This window comes from Ascaphus truei (assembly GCF_040206685.1).
Source record: "Ascaphus truei isolate aAscTru1 chromosome 15 unlocalized genomic scaffold, aAscTru1.hap1 SUPER_15_unloc_1, whole genome shotgun sequence".
NCBI lineage: Eukaryota > Metazoa > Chordata > Amphibia > Anura > Ascaphidae > Ascaphus > Ascaphus truei.
In genome coordinates this window covers 547240-556845 of record NW_027453854.1, presented here as the reverse complement: position 1 = coordinate 556845, position 9606 = coordinate 547240, and positions in this window count along the sequence as shown.

Sequence of the window (9606 nt, the reverse complement as noted above, 5' to 3'; positions counted from 1 at the left end):
GGTGGCGCTGTACATACAGGGATAAGGATAGTATTATTACATAGCACTGACAGTGATGGTGGAACTGTACATACAGGGATAAGGATAGTATTATTACATAGCACTGACAGTGACAGCGGCGCTGTACACACAGGGATAAGGATAGTATTACATAGCACTGACAGTGACGTGGCGCTGTACATACAGGGATAAGGATAGTATTACATAGCACTGACAGTGACGGCGGCGCTGTACATACAGGGATAAGGATAGTATTACATAGCACTGACAGTGACGGCGGTGCTGTACATACAGGGATAAAGATAGTATTACACAGCACTGACAGTGACGTCGGCGCTGTACATACAGGGATAAGGATAGTATTACATAGCACTGACAGTGACGGCGGCGCTGTACATACAAGGATAAGGATAGTATTACATAGTACTGACAGTGACGGCGGCGCTGTACATACAGGGATAAGGATAGTATTACATAGCACTGACAGTGACGGCGGTGCTGTACATACAGGGATAAAGATAGTATTACACAGCACTGACAGTGACGGCGGCGCTGTACATACAGGGATAAGGATAGTATTACATAGCACTGACAGTGACGGCGGCGCTGTACATACAGGGATAAGGATATTATTATTGCATATTACTGACAGTGACGGCGGCGCTGTACATACAGGGATAAGGATAGTATTATTACATAGCAGTGACAGTGACGGCGGCGCTGTACATACAGGGATAAGGATAGTACTTTGTTACATAGAACTGACAGTGACGGAGGTGCTGTACATACAGGGATAAGGATAGTATTACATAGCACTGACAGTGACGGCGGCGTTGTACATACAGGGATAAGGATAGTATTATTACATAGCACTTACAGTGACGGCGGTGCTGTTCATACAGGGATAAGTATAGTATTATTACATAGCACTGACAGTGACGGCGGTGCTGTACATACAGGGATAAGTATAGTATTATTACATAGCAGAGTATTACATAGCGCCGCCGTCACTGTCAGTGCTATGTAATAATAATATCCTTATCCCTGTATGTACAGCGCCGCCGTCACTGTCAGTGCTATGTAATACTATCCTTATCCCTGTATGTACAGCGCCGCCGTCACTGTCAGTGCTGTGTAATACTATCCCTATCCCTGTATGTACAGCGTCGCCGTCACTGTCAGTGCTATGTAATATTATCCTTATCCCTGTATGTACAGCGCCACGTCACTGTCAGTGCTATGTAATACTATCCTTATCCCTGTGTGTACAGCGCCGCCGTCACTGTCAGTGCTATGTAATAATACTATCCTTATCCCTGTATGTACAGTTCCACCGTCACTGTCAGTGCTATGTAATAATACTATCCTTATCCCTTTATGTACAGCGTCGCCGTCACTGTCAGTGCTATGTAATAATACTATCCTTATCCCTGTATGTACAGCGCCGCCGTCACTGTCAGTGCTATGTAATAATACTATCCTTATCCCTGTATGTACAGCGCCGCCGTCACTGTCAGTGCTATGTAATAATACTCTCCTTATCCCTGTATGTACAGCGCCGCCGTCACTGTCAGTGCTATGTAATACTATCCTTATCCCTGTATGTACAGCACCGCCGTCACTGTCAGTGCTATGTACTACTATCCTTATCCCTGTATGTACAGCGCCGCCGTCACTGTCAGTGCTGTGTAATACTATCCTTATCCCTGTATGTACAGCGCCGCCGTCAATGTCAGTTCTATGTAATACTATCCTTATCCCTGTATGTACAGCGCCGCCATCACTGTCACTGCTATGTAATAATACTATCCTTATCCCTGTATGTACAGCAGCGCCGTCACTGTCAGTGCTATGTAATAATAATATCCTTATCCCTGTATGTACAGTGCCGCCGTCACTGTCAGTGCTATGTAATACTATCCTTATCCCTGTATGTACAATTACATAGCACTGACAGTAACGGCGGCGTTGTACATACAGGGATAAGAATAGTATTATTACATAGCACTGACAGTGACCGTGGCGCTGTACATACAGGGATAAGGATAGTATTATTACATAGCACTGACAGTGACGGTGGCGCTGTACATACAGGGATAAGTATAGTATTATTACATAGCACTGACAGTGACGTCGGCGCTGTACATACAGAGATAAGGATAGTATTATTGCATAGCAGTGACAGTGACGGCGGCACTGTCCATACAGGGATAAGGATAGTATTATTACATAGCAGTGAATGTGACGGCGGCGCTGTACATACAGGGATAAGGATAGTATTATTACATAGCACTGACAGTGACGGCGGCGCTGTACATACAGAGATAAGTGCCGCCGTCACTGTCAGTACTGTCTTATATATCCTATCCTTATCCCTGTATGTACAGCGCCGCCGTCACTGTCAGTGCTATGTAATAATGCTATCCTTAACCCTGTATGTGCAGCGCCACCGTCACTGTCAGTGCTGTGCAATAATACTATTCTTATCCCTGTATGTACAGCGCCGCCGTCACTGTCAGTGCTATGTAATACTATCCTTATCCCTGTATGTACAGCGCCGCCGTCACTGTCAGTGCTATGTAATAATACTATTCTTATCCCTGTATGTACAGCGCCGCCGTCACTGTCAGTGCTATGTAATAATATTATCCTTATCCCTGTATGTACAGCGCCGCCGTCACCATTAGTGCTATGTAATAATACCATCCTTATCCCTGTATGTACAGCGACGCCGTCACTGTCAGTGCTATGTAATAATACTATCCTTATCCCTGTATGTACAGCGCTGCCGTCACTGTCAGTGCTATGTAATAATACTATCCTTATCCCTGTATGTACAGCGCCGCCGTCACTGTCAGTGCTATGTAATACTATCCTTATCCCTGTATGTACAATGCCGCCGTCACTGTCAGTTCTATGTAATACTATCCTTATCCCTGTATGTACAGCGCCGCCGTCACTGTCACTGCTATGTAATAATACTATCCTTATCCCTGTATGTACAGCGCCGCCGTCACTGTCAGTGCTATGTAATAATAATATCCTTATCCCTGTATGTACAGCGCCGCCGTCACTGTCAGTGCTATGTAATACTATCCTTATCCCTGTATGTACAGCACCCCCGTCACTGTCAGTTCTATGTATTACTATCCTTATCCCTGTATGTACAGCACCGCCGTCACTGTCAGTGCTATGTAATAATACTATCCTTATCGCTGTATGTACAGCGCCGCCGTCACTGTAAGTGCTATGTAATAATACTATCCTTATCCCTGTGTGTACAGCGCCGCCGTCACTGTCAGTGCTATGTAATAATACTATCCTTATCCCTGTATGTACAGTGCCGCCGTCACTGTCAGTGCTATGTAATAATACTATCCTTATCCCTGTATGTACAGCGCCGCCATCACTGTCAGTGCTATGTAATAATACTATCCTTAACCCTGTATGTACAGCGCCACCGTCACTGTCAGTGCTATGTAATACTATCCTTATCCCTGTATGTACAGCACCGCCGTCACTGTCAGTGCTATGTAATACTATCCTTATCCCTGTATGTACAGCGCCGCCGTCAATGTCAGTTCTATGTAATACTATCCTTATCCCTGTATGTACAGCGCCGCCGTCACTGTCACTGCTATGTAATAATACTATCCTTATTCCTGTATGTACAGCACCGCCGTCACTGTCAGTGCTAAGTAATAATAATATCCTTATCCCTGTATGTACAGCACCGCCGTCACTGTCAGTGCTATGTAATACTATCCTTATCCCTGTATGTACAGCGCCGCCGTCACTGTCAGTGCTGTGTAATACTATCCTTATCCCTGTATGTACAGCGCCGCCGTCACTGTCACTGCTATGTAATAATACTATCCTTATCCCTGTATGTACAGCACCGCCGTCACTGTCAGTGCTATGTAATAATACTATCCTTATCCCTGTATGTACAGCACCGCCGTCACTGTCAGTGCTAAGTAATAATAATATCCTTATCCCTGTATGTACAGCGCCGCCGTCAATGTCAGTTCTATGTAATACTATCCTTATCCCTGTATGTACAGCGCGGCCGTTACTGTCAGTGCTATGTTATAATACTATCCTTATCGCTGTATGTACAGCGCCGCCGTCACTGTAAGTGCTATGTAATAATACTATCCTTATCCCTGTGTGTACAGCGCCGCCGTCACTGTCAGTGCTATGTAATAATACTATCCTTATCCCTGTATGTACAGCACCCCCGTCACTGTCAGTTCTATGTATTACTATCCTTATCCCTGTATGTACAGCGCCGCCGTCACTGTCACTGCTATGTAATAATACTATCCTTATCCCTGTATGTACAGCGCCGCCGTCACTGTCAGTGCTATGCAATAATAATATCCTTATCCCTTTGTGTACAGCGCCGCCATCACTGTCAGTGCTATGTAATACTATCCTTATCCCTGTATGTACAGCGCCACGGTCACTGTCAGTGCTATGTAATAATACTATTCTTATCCCTGTATGTACAACGCCGCCGTTACTGTCAGTGCTATGTAATTGTACATACAGGGATAAGGATAGTATTACATACACTGGCGACACACTTTATTCGAGCTCGGCTAGTCCCACGAATTCGGGTATACCCGGGTGTATTGAGGTTTGTGACTGTTTTCTGCCCGAGTGCATTGAGGTATTTTCCAGGCAGGGATTGAAGCATTTTATTCCCGCTGGCTGCAATACTGCACAGTATATATATATATACTGCATTACAATTCATGAATTTATGCCATCTGGTAGACACGCGAAGCATTGCAGCCTATTAAATCCTAATCATTATCATTTAACAGATCAGCCGCCCGTCAGCCAGGCATGAACCCAGGCTGGGAAGGCAAACGCAACGGGGCTTGTCAGAGGTGAGGAGCGGCGCATTCCAGGTATCTGCCAGGTACATACTGGGTATTAGCTCGAATAAAGTGTGTCGGTGCAGTAGCACTGACAGTGACGGCGGCACTGTACATACAGGGATAAGGATATTATTATTACATAGCACTGACAGTGACGGCGGCGCTGTACATACAGGGATAAGGATAGTATAATTACATAGCAGTGACAGTGACGATGGCGCTGTACATACAGGGATAAGGATAGTATTACATAGCACTGACAGTGACGGTGGTGCTGTACATACAGGGATAAGGATAGTATTACATAGCACTGAAAGTGACGGCGGCGCTGTACATACAGGGATAAGGATAGTATTATTACATAGCACTGACAGTGACGGCGGTGCTGTACATACAGGGATAAGGATAGTATTACATAGCACTGACAGTGACGGCGGCGCTGTACATACAGGGATAAGGATAGTATGATTACATAGCACTGACAGTGACGGCGGCGCTGTACATACAGGGATAAGGATAGTATTATTACATAGCACTGACAGTGACGGTGGCGCTGTACATACAGGGATAAGGATAGTATTATTACATAGCACTGACAGTGATGGTGGAACTGTACATACAGGGATAAGGATAGTATTATTACATAGCACTGACAGTGACGGTGGCGCTGTACACACAGGGATAAGGATAGTATTACATAGCACTGACAGTGACGTGGCGCTGTACATACAGGGATAAGGATAGTATTACATAGCACTGACAGTGACGGCGACGCTGTACATACAGGGATAAGGATAGTATTACACAGCACTGACAGTGACGGCGGCGCTGTACATACAGGGATAAGGATAGTATTACATAGCACTGACAGTGATGGCGGCACTGTACATACAGGGATAAGGATATTATTATTACATAGCACTGACAGTGACAGCGGCGCTATGTAATACTCTGCTATGTAATAATACTATACTTATCCCTGTATGTACAGCACCGCCGTCACTGTCAGTGCTATGTAATAATACTATACTTATCCCTGTATGTACAGCGCCGCCGTCACTGTAAGTGCTATGTAATAATACTATCCTTATCCCTGTATGTACAGCGCCGCCGTCACTGTCAGTGCTGTGTAATACTATCTTTATCCCTGTATGTACAGCACCGCCGTCACTGTCAGTGCTATGTAATACTATCTTTATCCCTGTATGTACAGCACCGCCGTCACTGTCAGTGCTATGTAATACTATCCTTATCCCTGTATGTACAGCGCCGCCGTCACTGTCAGTGCTATGTAATACTATCCTTATCCCTGTATGTACAGCGCCACGTCACTGTCAGTGCTATGTAATACTATCCTTATCCCTGTGTGTACAGCGCCGCCATCACTGTCAGTGCTATGTAATAAAACTATCCTTATCCCTGTATGTACAGGTCCACCATCACTGTCAGTGCTATGTAATAATACTATCCTTATCCCTGTATGTACAGCGCCACCGTCACTGTCAGTGCTATGTAATAATACTATCCTTATCCCTGTATGTACAGCGCCGCTGTCACTGTCAGTGCTATGTAATAATACTATCCTTATCCCTGTATGTACAGCGCCGCCGTCACTGTCAGTGCTATGTAATAATACTATCCTTATCCCTGTATGTACAGCGCCGCCGTCACTGTCAGTGCTATGAATACTATCCTTATCCCTGTATGTACAGCACCGCCGTCACTGTCAGTGCTATGTAATACTATCCTTATCCCTGTATGTACAGCGTCGCCGTCACTGTCAGTGCTGTGTAATACTATCCTTATCCCTGTATGTACAGCGCCGCCGTCAATGTCAGTTCTATGTAATACTATCCTTATTCCTGTATGTACAGCTCCGCCGTCACTGTCACTGCTATGTAATAATACTATCCTTATCCCTGTATGTACAGCGCCGCCGTCACTGTCAGTGCTATGTAATAATAATATCCTTATCCCTGTATGTACAGTGCCGCCGTCACTGTCAGTGCTATGTAATACTATCCTTATCCCTGTATGTACAATTACATAGCACTGACAGTAACGGCGGCGTTGTACATACAGGGATAAGAATAGTATTATTACATAGCACTGACAGTGACCGTGGCGCTGTACATACAGGGATAAGGATAGTATTATTACATAGCACTGACAGTGACGGTGGCACTGTACATACAGGGATAAGTATAGTATTATTACATAGCACTGACAGTGATGGCGGCGCTGTACATACAGAGATAAGGATAGTATTATTGCATAGCAGTGACAGTGATGGCGGCACTGTCCATACAGGGATAAGGATAGTATTATTACATAGCAGTGAATGTGACGGCGGCGCTGTAGATACAGGGATAAGGATAGTATTACATAGCACTGACAGTGACGGCGGCGCCCTGTAAAGGGCAAGTCTGTGGCAATAACAGGGGTGGAGAAAAGTACTTTCTACTCACTGACAGTGATGGCGGCGCTGTACATACAGGGATAAGGATAGTATTATTACATAGCACTGACAGTGACGGCGGCGCTGTACATACAGGGATAAGTGCCGCCGTCACTGTCAGTACTGTCTTATATATCCTATCCTTATCCCTGTATGTACAGCGCCGCTGTCACTGTCAGTGCTATGTAATAATGCTATCCTTAACCCTGTATGTGCAGCGCCGCCGTCACTGTCAGTGCTGTGCAATAATACTATTCTTATCCCTGTATGTACAGCCCCGCCATCACTGTCAGTGCTATGTAATACTATCCTTATCCCTGTATGTACAGCGCCGCCGTCACTGTCAGTGCTATGTAATAATACTATTCTTATCCCTGTATGTACAGCGCCGCCGTCACTGTCAGTGCTATGTAATAATACTATCCTTATCCCTGTATGTACAGCGCCGCCGTCACTGTCAGTGCTATGCAATAATAATACCCTTATCCCTTTGTGTACAGCGCCGCCGTCACTGTCAGTGCTATGTAATACTATCCTTATCCCTGTATGTACAGCGCCGCCGTCACTGTCAGTGCTATGGAATAATAATATCCTTATCCCTGTATGTACAGCGCCGCCGTCACTGTCAGTGCTATGTAATACTATCCTTATCCCTGTATGTACAGCACCCCCGTCACTGTCAGTTCTATGTATTACTATCCTTATCCCTGTATGTACAGCGCCGCCGTCACTATCAGTGCTATGTAATAATACTATCCTTATCGCTATATGTACAGCGCCGCCGTCACTGTAAGTGCTATGTAATAGTACTATCCTTATCCCTGTGTGTACAGCGCCGCCGTCACTGTCAGTGCTATGTAATAATACTATCCTTATCCCTGTATGTACAGCACCCCCGTCACTGTCAGTTCTATGTATTACTATCCTTATCCCTGTATGTACAGCGCCGCCGTCACTGTCAGTGCTATGCAATAATAATATCCTTAGCCCTTTGTGTACAGCGCCGCCGTCACTGTCAGTGCTATGTAATACTATCCTTATCCCTGTATGTACAGCGCCGCCGTCACTGTCAGTGCCGTGTAATACTATCCTTATCCCTGTATGTACAGCACCGCCGTCACTGTTAGTGCTATGTAATACTATCCTTATTCCTGTATGTACAGCGCCGCCGTCACTGTCAGTTCTATGTGATACTATCCTTATCCCTGTATGTACAGCGCCGCCGTCACTGTCACTGCTATGTAATAATACTATCCTTATCCCTGTATGTACAGCGCCGCTGTCACTGTCAGTGCTATGTAATAATAATATCCTTATCCCTGTATGTACAGCGCCGTCGTCACTGTCAGTGCTATGTAATACTTTCCTTATCCCTGTATGTACAGCACTGCCGTCACTGTAAATGCTATGTAATAATACTATCCTTATCCCTGTATGTACAGCGCCGCCGTTACATAGCACTGACGGTGACGGCGGTGCTGTACATACAGGGATAACGATAGTATTATTACATAGCACTGACAGTGACGGCGGCACTGTACATACAGGGATAAGGATAGTATTATTACATAGCACTGACAGTGACGGCGGCGCTGTACATACAGGGATAAGTGCCGCCGTCACTGTCAGTACTGTCTTATATATCCTATCCTTATCCCTGTATGTACAGCGCCGCCGTCACTGTCAGTGCTATGTAATAATGCTATCCTTAACCCTGTATGTGCAGCGCCGCCGTCACTGTCAGTGCTGTGCAATAATACTATTCTTATCCCTGTATGTACAGCCCCGCCGTCACTGTCAGTGCTATGTAATACTATCCTTATCCCTGTATGTACAGCGCCGCCGTCACTGTCAGTGCTATGTAATAATACTATTCTTATCCCTGTATGTACAGCGCCGCCGTCACTGTCAGTGCTATGTAATAATACTATCCTTATCCCTGTATGTGCAGCGCCGCCGTCACTGTCAGAGCTATGCAATAAAAATATCCTTATCCCTTTGTGTACAGCGCCGCCGTCACTGTCAGTGCTATGTAATACTATCCTTATCCCTGTATGTACAGCGCCGCCATCACTGTCAGTGCCGTGTAATACTATCCTTATCCCTGTATGTACAGCACCGCCGTCACTGTCAGTGCTATGTAATACTATCCTTATCCCTGTATGTACAGCGCCGCCGTCACTGTCACTGCTATGTAATAATACTATCCTTATCCCTGTATGTACAGCGCCGCTGTCACTGTCAGTGCTATGTAATAAT